The following is a 26,483-nucleotide window of genomic DNA, read 5'->3' as shown; positions in this document are numbered from 1 at the left end:
ATACTATATGTTTGTATATATGTATTGATATATGTGTGTGGATGTTACTTCCATTTATTAATTATTTCTGTGGAGATGTAGCTCATCTTCCTTCATATGTCATCTGTAGTTTATTTTAATATTTATAAAATTCAAAATAATTTAGTCATTCAGAGTTGTTCTTTGAAAATATTGTTGTTGCTTTATATAACTTTCTCTTTGTTCTGATTATTTCATGCAAGCCTTTCTATATTTTTCTAAAATCAACCTGCTAATCATTTCTTACAACACAATAGTATTCCATCACAATCATATAAGCCAACACGTTTAGCCATTCCCCAGTTGATAGGCATCACCTCAGTTTTCAGTTCTGTGTCACCACAAAGAGAGCTTCTATAATTATTTTAGCACATTTAATTCTGGGGAAGATGTTGGAGAACATCAGCAAACTTCAGCTTTTTCAAATTTCCTTCTCCCAAAAAGAAAGAACATTTCTTCAAAGTGAATGTAGAGTAGCAGAAATAACCAAAAGTAGAGGCAAAGTCACTTTCTTCCAAAGATAATTTGAGAAGATCCCAGGAAAGACTTCACTTTCAGGGGTGAAACTTTGTCCTGAGTGAAATGCAAATCCCTCTAGGTTAACTCTGCTGAACCAACAAAACAAACCCAGTGCAGTTGGGTTGGGAGATAACCAAAGCCCTTGGAACTTTAATCTCTTGAATAATGTAGGAGTCTGATGGCTGAGTAGGAAAAGATTGAAAGACCTTCCACCATGCAAGGACACCTAGGACCTAACACCAAAGACATGTACTGGACTGTGACTGTGGGGGAGAAGGAACTAGCACATATCTGGTGAATGCAGTAGCAGAGAGGTGGGGACCCTTTGGGCTATGGGAACTTGTAAGTGAACAGAGTTCTTGGCTTCAGTTCCAGGACTGAGAGGGAGGCTGAGAGGAAGTGTTTGCAAGACTAGGACTAGAACCTATTTTATAATAATAAGCTGATAAAAAATAAAGTAATACAAAATAAAAGTAAGTTAAGGAGAAATAGATGGCTACTATGGGGATAGAGAGGGTCTGGGTTCATATTCAGTGAAAGATAGTAGAACTAAAAAAAAACCATTCCATTTTCAATGAGAAACATTAAAAGGTCACAAGCCCCAAATGAGTTTATTTTCTGGTTAGAGTTATCTAGTTCTGAGAGAGGAAGGTTGAAATTCCTCCCATTATAGCTTTGCTATATCTTTCTACTTGTAATTCAATTATTTAACTTTTTCTTTAAAATTTTAAATGTTTTTGCATTTGATGTATATAGGTTCAGTATTGATATTACTTCATTATCTATGGAACATTTTATCATTATGCAATTTTTATCTCTTTTAATTAAATGCAATTTGGCTTGAATTTTGTCTGAAATCATGATTGCTACTGCTGCTTTTTTATCAGCTGAAACGTAATACATTTTACTCCTGCACTTTATTTTTATTTTGTGTTTAACTCTCAGTTTTAGATGTGTTTCTTGTAAACAACAAATTGTTGGATTCTGTTTTATAATCCAATCAGATATTCATTTCTGTTTTATAGGTGAGTTCCTCCTATTAACATTTCAAAATTACAATGAACTGATTGTTCATTTCCCCCTATCTGATTTTTCCTCACTGTTTATCCTTCTCTCCCTTTCTTTTTATCCTATCCTTCCACAGATATCTAATTTACTTTTAATTCCTACCTCCCTAATCAGCATCCATTCTAAGAATCTCCTCCTTCTTATCCTCACCCCTTGTCTTCCTATTTCTTAATCTACCTTTCAGAGAGATCGATCTCTTTGTCCTCCTATTTCTTTGTAAGTTAAAAAGACCTTTAGATTTATGTTTATTGCCTCTTTAAGGGAAGAAGCACTACTAGCCCTTCCTTCCCTCCTGCCTCCACTGGAACAGTTCTTACATTCTCACCTCATTTTATAAGATAATACCTTCATTTGACCTCTCCCTACTAAATTTTATTTTTTTTAGAATCATCTCATTATGTTGAACTAGACTCCAAACCTTTTATCTTTGTACACTCCTTCAAATTACCCAAGTAATGATAACATTCTTAAGAGTTACACGTTTTGCCCTATGTGAAATAAACATCTTGACCTTATTAAATCCTTTATAATTGGTCTTAAATGTTAATGTTGACCTTCTTATGTTTCTCCTGATTCTTATAGGTCAAATTTTCCATTCAGTTCTGATCTTTTCCTTATGAATACCTAAAAATTCTTTACTTCATTAAATATTCATTTTTCCATTCAGGATTACTTTGCTGGGTAAGTTTTTCTTGGTTGCAAATCTGACCCCTTTGCTCTCTGTAGTAAAATGTTCCATGTCCTTCAGTCTATTAATGTAGAACCTGTTATATTTTAATCCATGGTATTTTATTTTTTTCCTAATTACTTGTAGTATTTTCTCCTTGACCTGGAAATTTCAAAACTTAGTTATAATGTTCCCATGAGTTTTCCTCCTAAGATCTCTTTCAGTAGGTGATCACTGGATCTGTCTTATCACAGTTTCTGTCTTATCCTCCAATTCTACTTCAGGACAATTTTCCTTAATGGTTTTTTGAAGTATGTTGTCTAGATTCATTTTTAAAAACACCATAACTTTCAGGTAGACCAATAATTCTTAAATTGTCTCATTGATCTGTTCTCCATGTCAATTGTTTTTCTAATGAAATATATCATAAAGTTTTGGGAATTTTTTGTTATTTTGGTTTTGTTTTATTATTTTGCAGCATCTATCATTATATTCCCTTTGTCCAATTTTAATTTTTTAAAGAATTATTTTCTTCCATACGTTTTTGGATCTTTTTCTAATTGGTTGACTTTCTTTTTATAATTTTCTTACTTTTCTTGCATTACTTTTATCATTTCCTTTTTTCCCTCAGTCCCTCTTATTTGATTTTTTAAAATCTTTTCTAAGATTTTCCAGGAATTCTTTTGAGACATGCGACCATTTTGCATTTTTTTGAAATAAGGATGCTCTTTTGATTTCAGGGTCTTCTGAGTTTGAACCTAAATCTTTTCTATCATCACAGTAGAAAGTTATGTTCAGGTTTTTTCTCTTTTGCTTACTCATTGTAGAGGCTTATTTTTTAGCTATTAACTCTGTATTAGAATTAGGTTCTGGTTTCTGAAGTATAGGGGCTAATGCTCAAGATTTAGGTTTTTGGTGCTGCTATTTTCTGAACTCTACCTGGAAGCCTGATCTCAGGTATTCCTCTCTACCCCTGAACCACAATCAGGTTCACCAACACTGTCACCACAAATGTTCCTACTCCCTATGGTCCCTCCTGCAGTGATATGCTTCAGTTTACTCCTTTGCCCTGGAATCAAAACCAAGGACTCCACTCTCCTGCCTCAGACTATATTAGCATCCCTTCTGTGACAACATTCCTCCTTGCCTGGAGCTATAATCTGAACCCATTCTGATTTAATCAATAAAGTTCCTTAAACTGGGAGTGTCCTCTTCAAACTGTGGGGCCAGACTAGATGTTTGTAGATTTTGGAGGTATCTGCTACCCCACCTGAAGGTTGTATCTTTCCTAAACTCTTCCCAAGTTGTCTTGGGCTTAAAAGCTATTTTAGCCTGATTTTTAATTAATTCTGCTCCAAGGGGGCAGCTAGGTGGTGCAGTGGATAGAGCACCAACCCTGGAGTCAGGAGTACCTGAGTTCAAATCTGACCTCAGACACTTAATAATTACCTAGCTGTGTGGCCTTGGGCAAGCCACTGAACCCCATTGCCTTGAAAAAACCTAAAAGAAATTAATTCTGTTATAAGTTCACCATGAGGCATTATTTTATATTGTTTGGAGGGAGGGGGGAGGGGGCAGTATTTTAAAAAGCAAGGTAGTTTCCTCCTTAGCTCCGTCATCTTCCCAAAATAGTCCCTCCCAATTAGTATTAAAGCCCTGTACTTATATTGTCCCCAATTTATAAGCCCTCCTCATACTCCTCATTTTGAACTTTGTAATACAAATTTGATTTCTCTCTGTTTCTAACAAACAACCTTTTATCTCCCATTTTCCCCCATTTGTATTAATGATCCCCTATTCTTAGAACACACTTCTTCCTCACCTCTGCCAAATGCAATCTTTCTTTACTTTAAAGACTCAACCCAAGCACCATTTTGACATGAAGCCTTCCTTTACTGAGTCCATATCTGCTAATGATACCATTACCTCTCCACTCTGTATTTAACTACCTTATATTTTTTATGCCTTTATTTATAGCTTAGGGATCAATGAGAGTCAGTCTCAAAGCCAGTGTGGGTCAGTATCAAGTCTCTCCAAGTCTCTTCACTTCTCTTCTACAAGTATCTCCCTGAGATGATAAATAGTAGAGAAAGTGCCCAATGCAGCCTTCATGGAGAAAGGTTCCTCACTTAGGGGTATCAATTTAATGCCTGTATTAGTGAAGTCCCAGGTGGAGTTGAGAAGGGATCTATTCCCTTCATATATATATATATATATATATATATATGTGTGTGTGTGTGTGTGTGTGTGTGTGTGATGTAAATGCATGTTTCTATGCATAGAGTTGTAACCATACACATGCATGTAACTATGTATGCATAGTTCTATAGTTCTATATTTATATCCTAATGTTTCTATGTTTTTATGCATGTGTGTCTATACATATGTTTATGTGAGAATACAGATATAGAAGTATATCCAGAGGACCTAGCCTAGGTCTGGGAACACAAAGTTTCCATTAATGCTTACTTAATTGATTTGATAAACAAAGAAACTAGACCTATCCCAGAATCCATAGAGTTAACAACACATCCCTTCTTTGCTAGTCTGTATAATGAGCCACTTGAACAATCTGTGGCGCAAGGTATCTGCCGATCACTCCTGGCTTCCCATTGGCTGGAGTTTCTAAAAACCTGCATCAATGTTCCCTAGCAACACTCTTCCTCCAAGTCAGGGGGGAAGAGAGAGTGTGGGGGTGGGGTGGAGAATCATGGAGTTGCATTGTCTCTTAAAGGTCCTTAGCCTTTCAAACCCAGCTTTCACAGTACAGAATTTGAAAGAAAAAAATGACAGTTTTTCCTTTGTACTAAAATTCTGCCATCTTCTCTCCTCACAGATACAAACCTAGTTTTTTTCAAAACCCTCCTGTTCCTTCTGCCCAATCTACCATTTAGGTCTAAAATTCCATCCATTTTCACCCTTCTACACACATTCTCAAGCACACACCTGAGATTTTAGGAGATCAGAGAATGGGCAAGGAAAAAATGAACTAATTTTGCTACTGAAGAATCTTGTCCCACATATGAAAGGGGCTTGATCAGAAATCGTCAGCTCTGTCCCATGAAGTTTTTAAGGAAAGGACTATAAAATTAGATAGGAAAAATGCTTCTTTCCTTTCACTAAATTCTAACTGAAAGATCACAATTCCTTCAGTTATTTAGAAGTGTTCCTCTGAGCAGTCCAGTGGTTTCTTTGATTTCCAAGGGGGCAGAGGCAAAATAAAAATGTTAAGAATCCTGTGCCACACCAATCCTGTATGATACAAAGTTGAAACAAGACATTCCTAGCTAAAGAGGAAAATTATGTCCTCAAATAACTGTGATACAAAGGGAAATATGTTCACTATCAGGTAAAGTCCCAGACAAAATTCTATGAGGAATCTGAGGAGGGACATAGGATTTTTCTGAGGTTTGTAGCAAAAAAGAGGAGAGAGAGTCATCATGGGGAGGAGAGAGGACACTCCCCAGGCATAACATTTTGATAGTTAAATTTGATGGAAGTCTCAGTATATTTAGGACCCTGTTCTTTTGTTTTCTTTCACTGGGACTCCTTCATCCAATCTAGAACTTAGTACACAGTAAGCTGTTCTTAAATGCTCACTCAAAAGGGTCAGTCACTCAACAAGCATTAATTAAGAGCTTAGGATGGATCAGACGTTCCTGGTGACATAAAGAAAGGCCAAAGGCCAGTTCCTTCTCTCAAGGATCTCTCAGTCTAATGGGGGGAGAAAGCAAGCAGATAATTCTGTACAAACAAGATACATAGAGGAGAGATTGGAGAGAATTTCACAGGGAGGGCACTGAGGATTTCGTAAATGATGACTGATTTATTGATTGAAATTAAATTGAGATTAGTACCATATTATTATTAAATTAATTGTAATACTTTTTTTATGTCTACTGACCCCTTGCAACCTGCAGCATAATCATGAATAAAGCTGTCACTCAAACCCTCATTGCTTTTATCCCCCCCCTACTTCTCCTTTCCCTTATTGAACAATTTAAAAAAGGTGGTGCCCTGGGCAGTAATAGGGAAGATGACGGCAGGAAGGGTCTGGGGCTAGATATGAGATGTCTTTCTGGAGGAGGTTGTTGTCCCTGATCTACTCTGCATCATATCACTGAGGTCTTCTCATGTCCTATGAAATTTTCCATTTTGTCATTTCTACTGTGAAAAGAGTTGCTATGAATATCACTATACACATAAGTGGAAATCAAAATTAAAAGTGTCTTAAGCATGTTTTTTTCCAAAGAATTACCAGTACACCTCTGCTCACACATCTTCTTCTCATCCCATTCTATCCTTTAAAGACTAGAAAAAAAAATTGAAGCCAGTTATTGAGATCCCTCCTTTCTTTTCCTCTTAAACCCTCTTATCATCACCTACACTCTGCTTCTTTCCCCAATATCTCATAATCAGGTAGCCTTGCTCCTTGCTAAGACCAAACCTTCACATGTACCCTTTATCTCAGCCCTCTCCTTAATTTCAATGGATTGGTACTGATTTATCCCTTATTTCTCTATAAAAACCTTTCTCTCCATCTCCTCCTTATATGTTGGTGCCTTCCATTCTACCTTCAAATGTGCACAAATGTTCCTCATCTTTAAGGACCTTACCAGTCCCTTAAGCTAACATCTTCTCCTTCCTCCATTTCTAAGCAAAAACTCTAGGGGGAAAAAGACTGTCTGCTGTGATTTTCTCTACATCCAATCTTCTCCCTTAGTCCTTAAGCTTTTGTAATCCAATTTATAGCTCTGTCCCTCAATTGAAAGTCTTCTACCCCAAAGCTACCAGTGACCTGTTACTTGATAAATTCAATAGACTTTTCTCAATCCTCATTCTTCTTGACCTCTCTGCTGTATTGGACACTTCTGAACATTCTCTCCTTCTGGAGACTCTCTGCCTTTGGTGATCCAGTTCCCTCTTGCTTCTCCTCCTGCCTGGCTGGTACCATCTCAGGTTTTGACTAGATCATCATCCATAATGTGTTTGTGTCCTAGGCTTCTCTTCCTCATCTTTCTTTCTCATTCTGTCCCTGTCTTTGTAGTTCTGACTTTTTTTTTCTATTTCTGTCTTGATTTGAATCTCTCTGTGTCTTTCTGCCTCACTGTCTCTGTCTCTTTTCCATCTCTCTCATCCTTCTAATTTTTTTTTCTTTTTCCTTTCCCTTTGTTTTCATCTTTTTCTCTGAATTTCTCCTCCTCTCTCTCTCTTAACTCGCCAACCTCATGGGTTTAATGATCATCCATCTGCATGTGATACCTCCACCTCTGTCTCTGACCCCTGAGTTTCAGACCCATCTCATCAAGTGCCTGCTTAGATATTACAAATCACAATGTGTCAGATACATCACAAAATCAATAAGATGACATTCAATAAGGATTGAGGACAAATTTTCTAATTGAGAAGCAAAAAAGTCAGCTTTATAAGTGTAAGGTGAGGGAGGTATGGATTGATAATTTTTCTGAGAAGATCTTGGGGTTTTAGTTTACTGCGAGCCCAATACAGATAAGCATTGTGGTGTGGTAGCCAATAGACCTTACTCAATCTCATGTTGCATTAATGGCGTACAGATTCGATGACTAGGGAAGTCCCCTACTTCTTGTTCCTCATGAGCATTAGGTTCAGCTCTCAGAATTAAGTTTACTAAGAAAATTGATAATAAGGATAGAAAAGAGCAGCCAGAAGGGAAAATAGCCATCTGTTCATGACATAAGTCTCAACTGAAGGAGCTTGGGATGTTTAACCTACAATGAGGAAACAAAGGCCATAGGGGGAAGAAGCTAAGAATCATTTTCAACGTAGGTAGGGATGTCACAGAAAAAAAGAGATTACGTATGTTCTTTTTTACCCCAGAAGATAGAACCAAGAAGGTGGGATAAAAGTTACAAATAGACTCAACAAGGCTCAATATCAGTAAAAACTGCCCAACTTCCTACCAATGAGAATTGTTCAGAAAATGTGAAAGGGGAATGGGTTGTTGGGAGAGAAAGGAGAGGGGAAGAGGCACCACCTTGGAGGACTTCTAGCAACAGCTAAATGATAACATATTAGTTATATTATAATGGAGATTCCTTCAGGATATAAAGTGCACTGGATCCCTACAACTTGAAAATTCTTTGAAACTGCAAGATTCAAAATAAAATTCTTGTTTTTTCTTTTCCACTTAACCCCACCTGTCTCCCAAATTTCCCTATTTCTTTTTGACAATACATCATTTTTCCAGTCTCCCAATTTCATAACCTGGGCATTCACCTTAGTTTCTCACATGCTCTTGCTCCACATATCCATCAGTTTCCAATCTGTCCATTCTTCTCTCCACCATATCTCTTCCACCTGACCCCCACTCTCTCCTCACACAGTCTTCACCTTAGTTGCTGCCCTAATCACCTCTCTCTTAGATAATGAAAATGGCCTCCTAATGGGTATCCCTGCCACCAGTCATTTCCCATTCAGTCCATCCTCTCAACCCAACAGCCGCCAAAGGGATTTTCTTAAACTCAAATCTAACCTTGTTATTTTCCTATTCAATGCATGGGCTTCCTAGAGCCTCTCAAATCAAGTATAAACTTCTGCAGTTGGCTTTGAAGGGCCTTTCCATCCTGGTCCCAACCTATTTTCCCCATCTCAATGGACATCAGCCCCCATCCAGGACTCTGAAACTGACCATCTCTCCGCTCTTCACAAATAATCTTTCCCCACCTAAATCTATATTGTACATACCTAGAATCTTCTCCCTCCCCACCTCTGCCTCACACAACCCATCTTTTCCTTCAACACTCAACTCAAACATCATTTCTACATGAAGTTTTCACTTCCTAAGCCCACAACTGCTAATGGTGGCCTTCCCTATCTCCCTTGTATTGGATTCCCTCATATATTTTTCCTCTTCATGCCTTTATACATAGCCCATGATAAATAAGGAGCCAATGTCAAAGCCAGGTTGGCCCCAGAGACAAGTGTTCATACCTCTGGGATAGTCCCTTCACCTCTGTTCTTCTCCCTGGGTGTGGTCTATCACAGAGAAGGTACCAAATGCAGCACCCATAGAAAAAAGGTTCCTCGCCTAAGAGAACTCTGTATCAATGAAATCAGTTGAGAATGTGCCTATTCCCTCTTCTTTGAAGTTTTTTTTTTATATTTATACATCTATATCCATGTACATATATATTCAGATACATGAACACAAACATGTATGTATATATATTTATAATCCCAGACCCTGGGTTATAGATACAAGGAAGGGAGCCATAGCTGGTTTCAAAAATTGTTGCTTGTTTTCCTTGAAAAGTCAATGAAAACCAAATCTTTCTCAGAAGCCAAAGAGTTAACAATCTATCCCTTCTCTGCTGGTCTGTATAATAAGCCACTTGAACAGTCTATGGAGAAGGTATCTGAAGATTTTTTTTTCTGGCTTCTCATTGGCTGTAGTTTCAAAAAACCTGCATCAATGTTCCCTAGCAACACTCTTTCTCCAAGTCAGGGGGGACCAAAGATGGGGAGGGGGAAGTCATGGAGCTTCATTGTCTATTCCAGGCCCTTCTCCCCTACCCACTGAATAAAGCAAAGAATGAAACAAGGACTCTTATAGACATCTCCTTGGCAATATAATTCTGCCATTTTCTCTCCTCACAGGTACAAGCCTGACCTTTTAGAAAATGCCTTCTGAAAAAGCTCTAATGTCACAACCACCCAATGTAGCTCTTGAGTCTAAAATTCCTCATATATTTCAACCTTTTACAAACAATCCCAGGCACTTACCAAAGATTTATAAGGTCACGATTGAGTGGGGAGAAAAACAACCTAGTCTTATTAACTGGAAGATCTTGTGCCACGTATGCAATTGACTAGACTTGTGGTCCATGGAGAAATTTCAATGGGGGAGTCTATAAAATTAGCCAAGAAAAATTACATCTTTATTGTTCCTAACATCAAACTGAAATGTATACTGAAAAGTATTTTTCACTGTCAAAAAATGGGCTAAGAATCCCTATTACACTAAGGTTTAATGATATAAAGCTGAAAAAAGAATAGATCCGGCCATTAAAGTGCTTTCCATTTAATGGGGTAAGGATATAGAAAGCAAATACACAAATAATTGTGAAAAAGGAAGGACATGTTCACTGTCAAGAAAAGATTCAGGCAAAGGGCTATAAGAAATCTGACAAGGTAGCAGTGACATGGGGTGATGATCAACCTTAATGGACTCGCTCATTCCATCAATGCAATAATCAGGGACAATTTTAGGATATTTGTGACAGAGATTACCATCTGTATTCAGAGAAAGAACTGTGGAGTTTAAACAAAGACCAAAGTCTATTACCTTCAATTTTTTAAAAGTGTCTTATTTACTATATAATTTTGCTGTCTCTAATATTTCATTTTTTTCCTGAAGAATATGATTTCTCTCTCAACACATTAAATTTTGATCAGTGTATAGCATGGAAACAATGTAAAGATTATCAGACTGCCTTCTGGGGGGGAGGGAAAAATTGTAAAATTCAAAACCTTAAATAAAATGATAGGTATAAGCTACTATGGTATATAATTGGAAAGCAAATAAAATATTAATAATAAAAAAATCTGAGGAGGGACAGATGACTTTTCTGAGGTTCAAAACAATAAGTAGAAGGGGAAGCATCATCACAGGTTGGAATTAGAGGAGCTAGAGTTGATAACTCTCAACATATTTTGGGTCTTGTGTTTTTGGTTTCTGCCTTTGTAATTCTCTCATCTAATCCAAAGCTACATATGCAGAAAGCACTTCATAAATGCTCACTGATAGGTCAGTAAGTCACCACCATTAATTGAAGTCCTACTAGGTGTCACCCTGCTGGTGACATAACAAAAGACCAAAGGACAGTTCCTTATCAAAAGGAGCTCCTAGTGTAATAGGAGAGAAAGCAAGCAGACAATTCTATACAAACAAGATACAGACAAGATAGATGGGAAAGAATTTCATAGGGAAGACACTGAGGACTTAACAAATGCTTGTGTATTTATTGATGGAAATTAAATTGAAATCAGCACAAGTTTATCTTTAAAAACCTCTTCCCCAAAGTCAATGGTCATACTTGTTTTGAGGAGCATTGATCCCTGCATCCTGAAGCATAATCACCATTAAAGTTAATTCCCTATTATGACTGGGACAGGACATCAGTTTTCTTTTTTGCATTTATTCATTTATCTATATTTGGCACCTTTATTATCAGGCCCCTCCACTTCTCCATTCTTCCTATTGACCAATTGAAAAGAAAAGAAAAATTCTCACCAAATATATATATGTGCGTGTGTGTGTGTATACACATACACACACACACACACACACACACACACACACACACACACACACACATATATATATATATATATATATGAATGTATGTGTGTATAAAGATAAGCAAAACAAATTCTCATATTGACCCCTTCCAAAAACATGTCTTCTTCAGTCTCCTGAGTTCATTTCTTCCTCCAGAGAAATGGGCCTCTTGCTTCATCCTTGGACCTCTGGCATCATGGTGACTTCACAGTCCATGGAGCAGAGTCCAAAATCTTTCAGAGTCATCAGTCAGCTGGTCAATCAACATTTTTTTCAACTCCTGTGTTGTGATAGGCAAAGTACTGGGGATACAAAGAAAAGCTAAAGCAGATCCTGCCCTTGAGGAGTTCCCAGTCTAATGGGGGAGAAGACATGTAAAAAGTTCTGGACAAAAACCATATACATGAGACCACTTGGAGAGAGTTATCAGAGGGAAGGTTATTTATCCAGAACATTTTGAGAGATCAGGAAAGACTTCTTAGAGAAGTTGAGATGTTAGCTGAGTCTTGGAGGAAGGCAGAAAAGCCAAGAGGCAGAGCAAGAAGGAGGGAATTTCAGGGGGCTTGGGGACAGCCAGAGGGAAAGCCTAGAACTGAGAGGTAGGTATCCTTTGGAGGAACAGTTAGGCCAGTGTCACTGGATGGTAGAATACAAGAGAAGTACTAGGTTGGAAAGTGGAAGAACTCTAGAAAAGAATGTATGTGTATATGGAGGGGAAGCAAGACTTTGAAAGGCAAGTAGAGGATTACATACTTGACTTTGGAGGTGATTGGGAGCCACTGAAGTTTATCAAGCATGGGAGTAACTTGGTCAGGGACAATCATACTTTAAGAAGTTTCCTTTGAGCAACCCTACCTTTGGTAGCAAAGAACTGGAAAGTGAGGGGATGTCCATCAACTGAGGAATGGCTGAACAAGATGGGAAGGATAACTGGATGGAAGACTGCTGTGATTTTAGAAAAAAGTCATAAGGACACTTGCAAGAAATAAGGGAGAGTGAAATGAGCAGAATCCACCAAACACTGAATGCAATAGCAAGATATGTTCAAGGAATAACTGTGGAAGTCTAAGTTTGTCTAAGTATCGTCCACAAAGGACCCATGAAGGAAAATGGCGTACCCCTCCAGAGAAAGAACTCATAAAAAGAAGAATGCGTAGTGTGATTTTTAAATATTTACATATATATGTGCATTTTTATATTCATTTCAAAAGAGGGGCTCCCCTGGTACCAATGAAGATAGAGACAAAGGAACAGTATGGTATTCAAACTGTCACAAAAAATTAGTGAAATTTAAAAAATAAGAAGATGCTTTAGACAGTTAAGTGGAGAATAGATTAGAGTGACAAGCCAGTTGAGGCAGGCAGATTCTGCCCCCCCAGGAGGCCATTGCAATGACCAGTTCAAGAGGGGATGAGGACTGGTACCCAGGGTTTGGGCAGGTGATGGTGAAAGGAATAATATATGAAAGATGTTACAAAAGTAAAATGAAGAAACCTCAGTAGGAGATAGAGAAAAGAGAGAGAGAGAGAGAGAGAGAGAGAGAGAGAGAGAGAGAGAGAGAGAGAGAGAGAGAGAGAGAAATCTACAGTGGCCCCCAACAGCTGAGACTGAGGGACATTGAAGTCCGGAACTTAAGTGACCAAAAGGAGGAGGAAAGATGGCAGCAGGGAGGGTCTGGATAGAGATGAGATATCTCTCTGGATGAGGATGTCACTGTTCTGCTCTGCATCACAGCACTTTTCACAAGTCCTCTGAAACTTCATTTTGTCTTCTCTTAGGCATCATAGCATGGTGTCTCAGTCTTACACCTTGAGCAGGCTAGACAGGTTGGCTCCCATTCAGTGCCAAATGGTTTTTATCACTATGAAAAGAACTGCTTTATAAGATTCTCCATAGGTCAAAGTTTTCAGTTTTTTTCTGGTAATGTATAACTGTCTGTCAGATGTTCTTGGGAACTGGAAGGAGGGAGGACAAGAGCAAGGATCATGGACCATAAATCTGGTAGCGACAGTAGCCCTTACCTTATCCAAGAGTGACATGTCAACTGTGAGGAAGCTGAGGCCAGAGAGAGGCAGCTGGGTGTGGATCAATGCTTAGATCAATGGTTGACCAAGAGTAAGGAAGACCTACTTTGAAATCCCACATCAAACACCTGTCAGCTGTTAAATTTGAGACTAGTTAATTTCACTGAGACTCAGTTTCCGCATCCACAAAATGAAGGAAATGGATTTTTTAACCACCAAGATTCCTGCCAACTCTAAATTTAAGGTCCCATTATCTGAAAACCCATGATTCACTCTCTCTCTGTCTTTCTCTCACTGTCACTCTCCCTATTGCTCCAAACCAGTTCTTCCAAAGCCTTAGAAGAAATTCTGTTCTTGAGTAATCCTCAGATCAATCAGACTTGTTCCTACTTCCCAAACTTCCCCTTTCCTTTAACCCTCTCCCTGAGACCTAATTCAAGATGCAACTTCTAGAGGAAATGATCCCAACCCACAGTGGGCTCCACTTCCCTCTGAAGGCCTAGAGCAGTTATGTGGTCTTCAACTGTTCTCTTGTTTTCACTGTAATGTCTTCTCTCCAATAAGAATAAGAACCAGAACTTCAAAGTTTACAAAACATTTTGTGAATATTTTCTCACATATCCTCAAAGCATCCCTGGGAGTCAGGGACAATTATTATCCCCACCTTATAGAAACTGTGGCAAACAGGAAGTGAACTGACTTGTCCAAGGTCTCACAGCTAGTAAGGATCTGAGACAGCATTTGAACTCATGTCTTCCTGTTTCCAAATTCAGTGTTCTATTCATTGTGCCACTGCATCTGATTCTAAAATTCTAACATTCGATCAAGATTCTAAGACCCTTAATACCACTAATTGTGCCATTATTGTTACATCCTACAAAACAGTGCCAGGATCTAGTAGGAGCTTACTGAATTGTGGCTGAATTAGTTCTCAGTGGACAATTCAGTATTCTTCCTAACATAGATCCTAAGTCATGGCAAAATGGAGAAGCCCATCTCATCATTACTGATGTATCATTACATAAGGCCCTAGACTGCAGTTGACTTGGTGCCTCTCTTTCTCTCTTCTAGAGATTTCTGCTGGGAGCTATAACCCCTCTCCTCCTCTCCATTGCAGTGACTTACCCAGGGTCACACAAATAGTGAGAGAGCCAGGACTGGGCCAGGGTCTACTAACTTCTGAGGTTCAACTCCTCTTCTAGACCTTCAAAGATGGGAAGATTCCAGAATGGAAGAACCTCAATGCAGTTTCCAGACTCCCTGAGGCTAATTCAGATTACTTCCATTTGTAGAAAAATTATTTGGCAACTACTGAGTGTATAGCTCAGGGGATCCCACTTAAAAAGGAAACCAGGGCTTACCTTTGGGGATTTCTCTCTTCTCTGGATCATCCCTTTTCTAGAGAATCTGGGAAAGTCTTATCTGAAACCATCTAGTAGGTTGACAATAACTTCTCTTGCAGGGCTCTGATTCACAAAATTCAAAGAAATAACAGGTTTATTTACTATATTTAGGTGATTCTCTCTCTCCCTCCCCAAAGAAGTTATTTCAAACCTTCATTTCTAACATCAACTCTCCCCCAAAGGACAATACTGGAGACAGCTTGCATGAGCTCCCTAAAGTCAAATGTTAAATTTTCAGTCTGAACGTTTACAAATCAGAAATGATCAAATGCTAAAATTCCAGTTTACAGTTGTATTGGTTTTCCACATCTGGAAATGTACTAGACAAAATTTTAATAATGCAAATTAAAATTGAAAAAGTGCTATGCATGCTTTTTTCACTTTTTTTAGGGAACTGGATGTTAACCATTTACCAGCACACCCCTACTCACACAGCTGTCTCTTATCCTGTTCTTTCAGCCAAGGACCTGGCCTCTTCCTTCAGCAAGAAAATTGAAACCATTCACTATGAACTTATTCTCCAATCTTTATTTTCATGTAAAGCACCATTGGCATCATCCTCTTCTTTCCCCATTTCTTTCTCCAATATCTTATAGGCAAGCAACCTTGCTCCTTGTCAAGGCCAACCCATTTATACAGACCCTTTATCTCATTCCCTCTCCATTATTCCAACAAATTATCCCCTGTCCCACTTTTCTCTGCCTTTCTCAGAGCAATATGTTCACCTCTGGGTGTCATGGTTGATTAAGGACATTGAAAACATGGAAGTGTCCAGAAAGTGACAAAGGGGAATGGGTTACCAAAGAGAAGGAGAAGGTGAAGAGGCACAAACTGAAAGGACTTCTTGCAGAGGTTGAAAGATCACACACTGTTATGTTGGGGATTCATTTAGGAGATGAAGGTGGCTATTGCAGTTCAACCAACTTGAAAATTCTTTGATCCTATGACATCCAAAACAGAACTCTAATATTCTCTTTCCCACTAACTTCACCTATTCCCCAAATTGCCCTGTTTCTTTTCAAAGCACAATCCATATTTCCAATCTTCCAATTTTACAACCTGAGTTTCTCCTCAGTTCCTCACCCTCTTTTACTCCACTTTTTCAATCAGTTCCCAAACTGGCCATTCATCTCTCCAACATATCTCCTCCAGCTAACCCCTGCTCTCTCCTCCCAGAACTTTCATCTTACTTCCTGCCCAATCATCTCTCACTTAGAAATTGCAATGGTCTCCTAAATAGAGCCCCTGCCTCCAGTCTTTTCCCATTCTGACCATCCTCAATTCAGCAGATACCACAGATATTTTCCTAAACTCAGATCTCATCTATTCACTCTCCTACTCAATGAAGTCCAGAGGCTTCCAAAGGCTTCCAAAGAACAAGTTTCTCCATTTGTTTTGAAGATCCACTGGAACCTGATCTCCACCAATCTTCCCCAACTCAGTGGACATTACTCCCCATCTTGAAGTCTACAATATAAATTGTTCTTCTCTCTGCTCCCAACAAACAATTTGCCCCCTGCTTTCCTGAGTGTATACTGGTCTCCTTCTTCATCTTTGCCTCATTCAGCACTTCTTTTCCTTCAATACTCAACACAAGTAACACTTCTACATGACTTCTCTTGAGCCTATATTGCTAATGGTGGCCTTCCTTATTTCCCTTGCCTTGGAATACCTTTATCCACAGCCTAGGTGTAGACGGGGAGCCAGTCTCAATGCCAGTGTGAGTCAGTGTCAAATCCCCCTTGCCCCGTCCTTTGAACAATTTGCTCCAAGCATCTCTCTGAGATGAGAAATAGTAGAGAAGATGCCCAATGCATCCTCCATGGAGAAATCCTTGTCATCTGGTGAATGATAAACATCATGATCAGTGAAATTCTAGGTGGATTTGAGAACGTACCTATTCCCTTTCCATTTAGGTTTTGGACATATATTTAATATATAATTTATATATTATATGGAGGGGGTTACATATAAACATAGATGCAAATGTACATATATATAAATGTATATGTTCACACATGTTATACATATAAACACATAGACATATATGTAGTACATATATTTCTAGCCATGGGCAAGAACAAAACAGGGTCTACCAATTTTTACTTTATTTCCTTGAGAAGCCACTATAAAATCAAATCTTTCACAAAACCAATGGAATTTAAAAAACAGCCCTTCTAATGCTAGTAGGTATAATAAATCACTTATTCAGTCTCTGGCACACATATCTGCCCATCATTCCTGGGTTCTTATTGGCTGGAGTTTCTGAAAACCTGCATCCATGTTCCCTAGTAACACTCTTCCTCCATGTCAGAGGGGAGCAGAGACCGTGGGAGCGGAGTGGAAAACTATCGAGCTTCATTGTCTCTTCCAGGCCCTTACTTTCCCCTACTCGTCTATTCAAGCACAAAAGCAAACAATGATTCTCATAGACTTTTCTTCTGGAATTCTGCCATCTTCTCTCCTTACAGGTACAAGCCAGGTCTTTCAGAAATCTATTTTTGCAGCACACTCTCAGGTGATACCCACCTAACCAACCACATAGATCAAAATTCCACAAATCTTTAATCCTTCTACGTAGGGTCTCAGGTACATACTTGGGATTTATGAGGTCATGGAATAGGTGGGAAAAAATTACCTGGTCTTGATATTGAAAGATCTTGCTTCACATCTGCAAGGGAATTGACCAGAGGTCTTCACCTGTGTCTTATGGAGAGAGTTAAAGGGATTAAACTATAAAAATGAATGGGAAAAACATTACATCTTTATTTTCCCTTTCATCAAACTAAAAATAATGTTACTTTTAATGATTTAAAATAATTCTACCAAATAGTTCAAAGGTTTCCCTAGATATCTAAGGGTTATAGAACAAAATAAACAATTAGGAAACCTCATGCAATACTAAGCTTGGATGAGACAATCCTAAAGCCAACAATTATCTATTAATTAACAAAACCAATAGTCTTGTCTCAAGTCTCAATCTTCTCCCCAACAGAAGTGGCATTTCCTACTTATGACCATCCTCTCCTTCTAGAGAATCTCTGATGTTTGCTGATCCTATTCTCTCCTGGTTCTACTCCAGCCTGGTTGACCCCTTTTCAAACTTCTGATGATCAGCTAGGTCAATTATATCATGTGCTCTAAATATGAGTGTTCTGAAGGCTTCTCTACTTTTCTTCTTTTTCCTTCCTTCCCTCCTCCTCCCTCCCTCCTCTTCCTTCCTCCTCTTGTCCCTTCCTCCACCTCCTCCTCCCTCTTCTTTCTTTTTCTTTTCTTCTTCCTCTCTCTCTCTCTCTCTCTCTCTTTCTTCTTCTTCTTCTTCTTCTTCTTCTTCTTCTTCTTCTTCTTCTTCTTCTTCTTCTTCTTCTTCTTCTTCTTCTTCTTCTTCTTCTTCCTTGCCTCTCTTTTACCTGACTTGGTTTTTCACCTACTTGCAGGGATGACTCCCAAATATGCATTATATGTATGTGTATTTCCAATTCCAGTCTCTCCTGAAATTCAGGTTCTCATTACCAGCTTCCCTTTGAGATATTCCAAACAACAAGGTCCCAGAGAAATCTTAAAATCAGCCAAATGACAGCCATTAGAGACTGATGTTAACCTTCTCATTGGACAAAAAAATCAACTTTACAAGTTTGTGAGAGACTTGAATCAAAAGGTTTTCTGTAGAAATCTTGGGATTCTAGTGCACTGTGCATCCAGAATAGATGAATGTAGCAGCAATAGACCATATTTAGTCCCATGATGCATTAATGACTACATAGGTGGGGGTATAATCCCACCATCCTCTACCTTTATCAAAACTTATCTTGAACATTATGTTCAGCTCTGGGCATGATGGTTGACTAAGGACATTGAAAACATCAAAGTTTCCAGAGAAGAGCTATAAGGGGGTGAAGGGTCATTTGTTCATATCATATGTGACTAAACTGAAGGACTTTGGTATGTTAAACCTAGATTAAGGGAGCATAAGGGGGAATATAAGAGCCACATTCAAGTATAGCTAGGTATATCACAGAGATAAAGGATAAGATCTTGGCTATTTGACCCCAGAGGAAACGACCAGGAGAATGAGATGGGAGCTGGAAAGAAGAGGCACAACAAGGCCCAAGGTCAGTAAAAACTGCCCAACCTCCTTCAAATGAAAGCTGTCCAGAAAGTGACAAAAGGGAATGGGCTACCAAAGAGAAGGGGAAAGTGAAGAGGCACATCTGGAAGGGCTTCTTGTAGAAATTGAAAGATTGTTATGGATTCCTTTAGGAGATGAAGTGCACTAGATGACTACTGGAATGCAAGTAACTTGAAAATTCTTTGATGCTATGACATCTCAAACAGAATTCTTATGTTCCCTTTCCGATAGTCACCACCTATTTCCCAAATTGCCCTGTTTCTTTTAAAGCACAATCCATACTTCCATTCTCTCAGTTTCATTAACCTGGATATTCTCCTCAGTTCCTCCCATTCTCTCACTCCACATGTTCAGTCAGTTTCCATTCTAGCCATTTATCTCTCCACCATATCCTTCCATCTGACCCCTGCTCTCTCCTCACACAGCCTTTAACTTACTTCCTGCCCCAATCATCTCCCACTTAGATAATGGCAATGGTCTCCTATTTAGGGTCTCTGCCTCCAGTCTTTTCCATTCTATCCATTTTCAACTCAGCAGCTAGCAAAGGCATTTCCCTAAGCTCAGATCTCATCTTGTCACTCACCTATTCAATGAAGCCCAGTGGCTCCCAATAGTCTCTAGGATCTGGGACAAATTTCTTCAGTTGATTTGAAGATCCTTTAAAACCTGGTCTCCACCAATCTTCCCCATCTCAGTGGATATTACTCCCCATCCCGAAGTCTCCGATATAATGTGGTCTTCTGTGTGATTTCAACAAAGAAATTTTTGTCTCCTAGCTCCCTGAATGTATACTGGATTCCTTCCTCAGTTTTGCCTCCCTCACCACGCCTTTTTCTTAAGCATTCAACACAAGCATCCCTTCTATATAAAGCCTTCCTTTCTTGAACACATACCTACTAATGCTGGCTTTTCCTATCTCCCTTCAATTTGAATTCCTTGTATTTTTATGGATTTCTCCACAGCCTAGGAGTGTATGCTGAGCCAGTCTCAAAGCCAGTGCGGGTCAGTGTCAAGTCCCCCTTGCCCTGGGACAGTCTCTTCAGCTCTCTGCTCCAAACATCTCCCTGGGATGATAAATAGCAGTGAAGATGACCAATGTATTCTCCATACAAAACGGCTTGTTATCTGGGGTGGGGGTACACTTTGCAATGAAATCCTGGTTGGAATTGAAGATGTGCCTATTCTATTTTCATTTAGGTGTTTGAAATATAAAAGAATTTATATATCCATATATATTTATACATGTGTTTGTGTGTGCATTTACCTAGAGTTAAATATTAATATTGGGACATCAAACAGATATAAAAAAATTATCTATGTGTCTACATATGTATATATCTATATATTTATAAATGTATTTGTATCAAGAGACCCTAGCACAGGTCAGGAAACTGAAAAGGTTCCATCAATTCTTATTTTTTAATTTGAGAAGTCATGGAAAACCAAATCTTTCACAAATCCTATAGAGTTAACAAAAAACAGCCCGCTGTTCTGTATAATGAGTCACTTAGACAGTCTCTGGCACACATTTGCCCATCGTTCCTGGGTTCTCAGGCTGAAGATTTTGAAAACCCACATCAATGTTCCCTAACAATACTCTTCCTCCATGTCAGAGGGGAACAGAGATTGTGGGGCTGGAAATTCATTGTCTCCTCCAGGCCCATACTAAATGATGGTTGATTAATTGATTGAAATTAAATTGGGTTTAGCAACAGATTATTATTAAAATTCACTTCCCCAAAATCTATTCTAATACTTGTTTTCGGGGGAACTGAACCTTAAAAGCTTTAATAATCAGGAATAATCCCTCCTTGAAATTAGGAGAGAGCCCCCCCATAATAGATTTTTCACATTATTTATTTATTTTTGCACATTTGTTTTCAGTCTCTGTCCACTTTTTTCATTCTAATGAACAATGGAAAAGAAAATGAAAGAAAATAAAATCAAGGGATACAAATCACCACATTGGTCCCTTCCAGAGCATATCCCTTAGTTTTCTTCTTTCATCCTCAGGTTCTCTGGCATCATGGTGGCTTCACAGACAGGAGTAGAATTCAAAGATTTCAGAGTCACCAGCTGGTCAATCAACATTTATGGAGTCTTCATTGTAAGGTATCACTAAGTGGAAAATGATGGGGCTGCAAGGAAAGCCCAAAGCAGCCCCTGCCCTTGAGGAGTTCCCAGTCTGGTGAGGGAGGAAACATGCCACATTCTGTACCAACAGTAGATATTAGAGGTAACAGAAAAGACCAAATGCTAAAATCCCTAGTCCAATTTACTGTTGGGCTGATTTTCAACATTGGTCATAGTCAAAATGTTAATAATGCAAATTTAAACTAGACATGCACTGGGCAATGCTTTTTTTTCAGGCAGCTGATTATTAACCAGTTACCTTGGCACCTCAGCTTACTCAGCTCTCACCCGTCCCCTTCTTTCAACCAAGGACATGATCTCTTTCTTCAGTAAGAAGTAGAAAGCACAGCTCTGAACTTCCTCTTCAGGATTCTTTTGTATGTAAAAAGCCTACTCAGTTCTTCTCTCCCCAATATCTCATAGGCAAGTAGAAAGGTCCTTCATCTCCTGCCCTCTTCTTTGTTCCCCTAATTCACTCTTTATTTCTCTATAAAACCCTTTCTCTCCACCCTCCTCCTTATATATTGGTGCCATCCATTATGTCTCCAAACATGCCCAAGTCTTCCCCATCTTCATGAACCTGCACCAGTCCCTCAAGCTAACATCCTCTATCTGCAGTCCATTTCTCAGTGGAACATCTAGAAAAAAAAGCCTTGTCAGCTCTGACTCTATATCCAATCTTTTCATTCAGTCCTTATACTTTTGTAATTCAGTTTGTAGTCTCCTTCTCAATAGCAACTCTTCTATCCTAAAGGCACCAATTATCTATTAACTGACAAATCCAATCGTCATGTCTCAGATCTCATTTTCTCCCCTGCTCTGATGGAATTCCCACTTCTAAACATCCTCTCCTCCTGGAGACTCTCTCTGGTCTTTGCTGATCTGGTTCTCTCCTCTTCTTTTCCTTTCTGGCTGACCCCTTCTCAAACTTCTGATGATCAGCTAGCTTAGTTGCATCATGTCCTCTAAAGATCAGGATTCTCCAGGTTGCTCTTTTGGTCTTCTATTTCTTCTCCATCTTCTTCTTCCTTCCTTCTAGATTCTTCTTCATATTTTTCTTCTTCTACTTATTCCTTTTTCTATGTTTGTTTTTGTCTCTCCCCTCTGTCTTTCTCTGTCTCTTTCTTTCTCCCTGTCTCTCTCTCCCTCCCTCCCTCCCTCCCTCCCTCCCTCATTGTCACCATACCAGAATTTTGGATTGTATTTTCACCTCTTAGCAGATGACCCCCAAATCTGAATTTCCAGCTCCAATCTCTCCTGGCCTTCAGGTCCACTTCACCAGCTTCTTCTTGAAATATTTCAAATAGCAAGGAACCAGAGAAAGCTCAAAATCAACCAAATGACATCCGATAGGGACAGATGTTTAACAGGTTTAAGATGAGAATGATATGGATACATAGTTTTTTTCCTGAAAGGATTCTTGGATTTGAGTGCACTGTGGTGCCAATATAGATGACTATTGTTGGGATAACCAATCAACCTTATTCAATCACAAATTGCATTAAAGAGGGCGCAGTTTCCGTGTCTAGGGAGGTGGGGGATAGTTCTACTTTACCTTTCTTATAGTTTATTTTGAGGATTATGGTGCTCTGGAAATCATGGTTAACTAAGAACATTGAAAGCATGGGAGTGTCCAAAGAAGTGCTGCCAGGAGGGTGAAGGGACATCTGCTAATCACATGTGGCTCAACTGAAGGAGCTTTGGATGCTAAGCCTAGGGGATGGAAGAATTAGAAGGAGCATGAGAATAATCTTCAAGTTTCTTGAGGAATGTCACTTAGATAATGGCCTCCTAATTAGTGTCCAATCTTTTCCATTCAGTCCGTCCTCAACTCAGCAGCTACCAAAGGGATTTTCAAAAGGGCAGTTCTCATCTTGTCATTCTCTTAGTGTTGTTCAGTGAGTTCTTGTCACCTCTATGATCAACTACAAACCTCTTCAGTTGGTTTTGAAGGTCCTACAAAACCTGGTTTCCACTACTCTTCTCCAACTCGGGGGACATTGCTCCCCATCTTGAAGTCTTCAATACAAACCAGCCTTTTCTCTGCTTCTCATAATCTTTATCTCCTGTCTCCCTGAATTTATACTGGTCTTGCTTCTCATCTTTGCCTCATATAGTCCTTCCTTTCCTTCAACGTTCAATCCAATCACCTTATCCTCATAAAACCTTCCTTTCCTGAGCCCACATCTGTTAATAGTGGCCTTGCCTAACTCCTTTGCATTTGTCTCCCTTGAATTTTTTTCATGCTTTATACACAACCCAGGAGTGGATGGCAATGCAGTCTCAAAGCCAGTTTGGGTCAATCACAAGGCCCCTTGCCATTGGAGATCCCTTCAGTTGTGTGCTCTAAGCATCTCCTTGGGATGATAAGTAACAGAGAAGGCACCACATGGAGCCTCCATAGCCAAAGGTTCCTCATCTGTGTTACCTTATATCAGTGAAATTCCAGGTACAGATGAGGATGTGCCTATGTCCTTTTCATTTAGTTTTTTTACATATCATGGAGTTTATGTAGAGATATTTATATATTTTTCTTTTTTCCATCTATATAAATATATTCACATCTGAAATAATATAAATATGGGCATAGATAATCATAGATAAACATAAATGTATATGTATTTATATGTGAATATGCATGGGTGAATATATGTAGGCATATTTAATATATTTATATCCCCATAGTCTAGAACATGTCAGGAAATCTAAGTTTCCTTCAATTTTTGCTTGCTTTCCTTGAGAAGCCATTGAAAACCAAATGTTTCACAAACCCCATAGAGTTAACAAAAAACATCCCACTGGTCTGTATAATGAGTCACTTAGACAATCTCTGTCGCAGGTATCTTCCCACCATTCCTGTGTTCTCATTGGCTGGAGTTTCTGAAAATCTGCATCAATGTTTCCTATCAACACTCTTCCTCCATCCATGTCAAGGAGGAACAGAGTCTGTGGGGGTAGGATGGAGCATCAAGGGGCTTCATTATCTCTTCCAGGCCTTTACTCTCCCCTACCCCATCTATCAAAACACAAAAGCAAACAATGACTCTCATAGACACTTTCTTTTTTTCTAGAGTTCTGCCATTTTCTCTCCTTACAGGTACAAACCTGGTCTTTCAGAAGCCTCCTTATGCAGCACACTCTCATGTTATACCCACCCAATGTACCACTTAGGTCAAAATTCCACATATCTGTCATCCTTCTACATATGGTCTCAGGTACATACATGGGATTTATGAGGTCAAAGAATAGGTGAGAAAAAATAACCAGGTCTTGATATTGAAAGATCTTGCCTCATGTATGCAGAGGATTTGACCAGAAGTCTTCACCTGTGGAGAAATTTCAAGGGGCTAGTCTATACAAATGAAAGGGAGAACATTACAACATTATTTTCCCTAACCTCAAATTGAAATATAATGTTATTTTCAATGATTTAAAAGAATTCTGCCAAACAGTTCAAAGGTTTCCCTAGATGTCTAAGGGGAATAAAACAAAATAAACAATTAAGAAACCTCACACTACCTTAAGCTTAGAAGAGACAATCCTAAAGCCACCAGGTATCTATTAATGAACAAAAGCAATAGTCTTAATCTTAAGTCTCAATCTTCTTCCTCCTCTGATGCATTTCATCCTTCTGACCATCCTCTCCTGGAAATTCTCTGACTTTTGCTGATCTTCTTCTCTCCTGATTCTGCTTCTGCCTAGCTGTCCCTTTCTCAGCCTTCTGATGATCAGCTAGAGCTAGGTCACCTATATCATGACCTATAAATATGACTGTTCCCTAGCTTTCTCTTCTCCTTCTCCTTCTCCTCCTCCTCCTTCTTCTCCTTCTCCTTCTTCTCTTCCTTCTCCTTCTTCTTCTCCTTCTCCTTCTTCTCCTTCTTCTTTTCTTCTCCTCCTCCTCCTCCTCCTCCTCCACATCCTCCTTCTTCTCCTTTTTCTTCTTCTCCTCTGTCTCCTCCTTCTCCTTCTTCTTTCTTCTTCTTCTTCTTCTTCTTCTTCTTCTTCTTCTTCTTCTTCTTCTTCTCCTTCTTCTTCTCCTTCTCCTTCTTCTCCTTCTTCTTTTCTTCTTCTCCTCCTCCTCCTCCTCCACATCCTCCTTCTTCTCCTTCTCCTTCTCCTTCTTCTTCTTCTTCTTCTTCTTCTTCTTCTTCTCTTCTTCTCCTCTTCCTCCTCCTCCTCCTTCTTTCTTCTTTCTTCTTCTTTCTTCTATCTCTCTCTCTCTCTCTGTCTCTCTTCCCTATCTCTCACTTTACCATGTTTTTGGAATGAATTATCATCTCTCAACACATGTCACCCAAATGTGTTATTTCCAGCCCCAAGCTCTCCTGAGCTCAAGATCCACCTCACCAACTCCCTCTTGAGATATTTTAAATTGTAATGTCCCAGAACCATCTCAAAATCAACCAAATCAGAGATAATAAGGAGAAATATTTCACAGAATTAAGATGAGAAAGACATGAATAAATAGGTTTTTTCCCCGAAAAGACTCCTTGTATTTGATTGCACTGTGGGGCCAACTTAGATGCCACAGAGGAAAGGAAGGTGAAGAGGCACAACTGGAAGCACTCCTTGTAGAGACTAAAAGATCACATTATTCATGTTAAGGTGGGAATTCCTTTAGGATATGAAGTGCACTAAATGTCTAATGGAATGCAACTAACTGGAAAATTCTTTGATGTTATGAAATCTGAAATCAAACTCTTGTATTCTTTCCCACTATCACTACCTGTTCCCCAAATTGCCCTTTCCAAAGTACAATGCATATATCCAGTCGCTCAGTTTCATAACTAGGATATTCTCTTCAGTTCCTCTCCCTCTCTCCCTCCACATGCCCAATCATTCCCAATCTGGCCAATTCATCTCTCCACCATATCTCTTCCATCTGACCCCTGCTCTCTCCTCACACAACCAGCCCTTTACTTCCCACCCCCATCATCTTCACTTTAATGATGGCAGTAGCCTCTATTTAGTGTCCCTAACCCTATTCTTTTCTATTATGTCCATCTTCAACTCAGCAACTAGCAAAGACATTTTCCTAAGTTCAGAACTCATCTTGTCACACTCCTACTCAATGAAACCCAGTGGCTCCCCATGGCCTCTTGGATCAAGTACAAACTTCTTCAGTAGTTTTGAAGACCCATTAAAACCTAGTTTCTACCAATCTTCCCCATCTCATTGGAAATTACTCCCCATTTTGAAGTCT

General features: G+C 39.1%; 1 long non-coding RNA gene across 1 annotated transcript in view; it reads right to left on the bottom strand.

Moving 5' to 3' along the window:
• Window positions 1–15,070, bottom strand: part of LOC141496405 (uncharacterized) — a 78,735-nt gene extending 63,665 nt beyond the window's left edge. Inside the window, exon 1 of the long non-coding RNA XR_012471052.1 lies at window positions 14,977–15,070. This is a non-coding gene — a long non-coding RNA (uncharacterized LOC141496405). The remainder of the gene's footprint in view (window positions 1–14,976) is intronic.
• Between the last annotated feature and the right edge of the window lie 11,413 nt (window positions 15,071–26,483).

This window comes from Macrotis lagotis, chromosome 8 (genome assembly GCF_037893015.1).
Source record: "Macrotis lagotis isolate mMagLag1 chromosome 8, bilby.v1.9.chrom.fasta, whole genome shotgun sequence".
Lineage (NCBI taxonomy): Eukaryota > Metazoa > Chordata > Mammalia > Peramelemorphia > Peramelidae > Macrotis > Macrotis lagotis.
The sequence above is the reverse complement of the archived record's forward strand: the minus strand, read 5'-3'. Positions and strand labels throughout refer to the sequence as shown.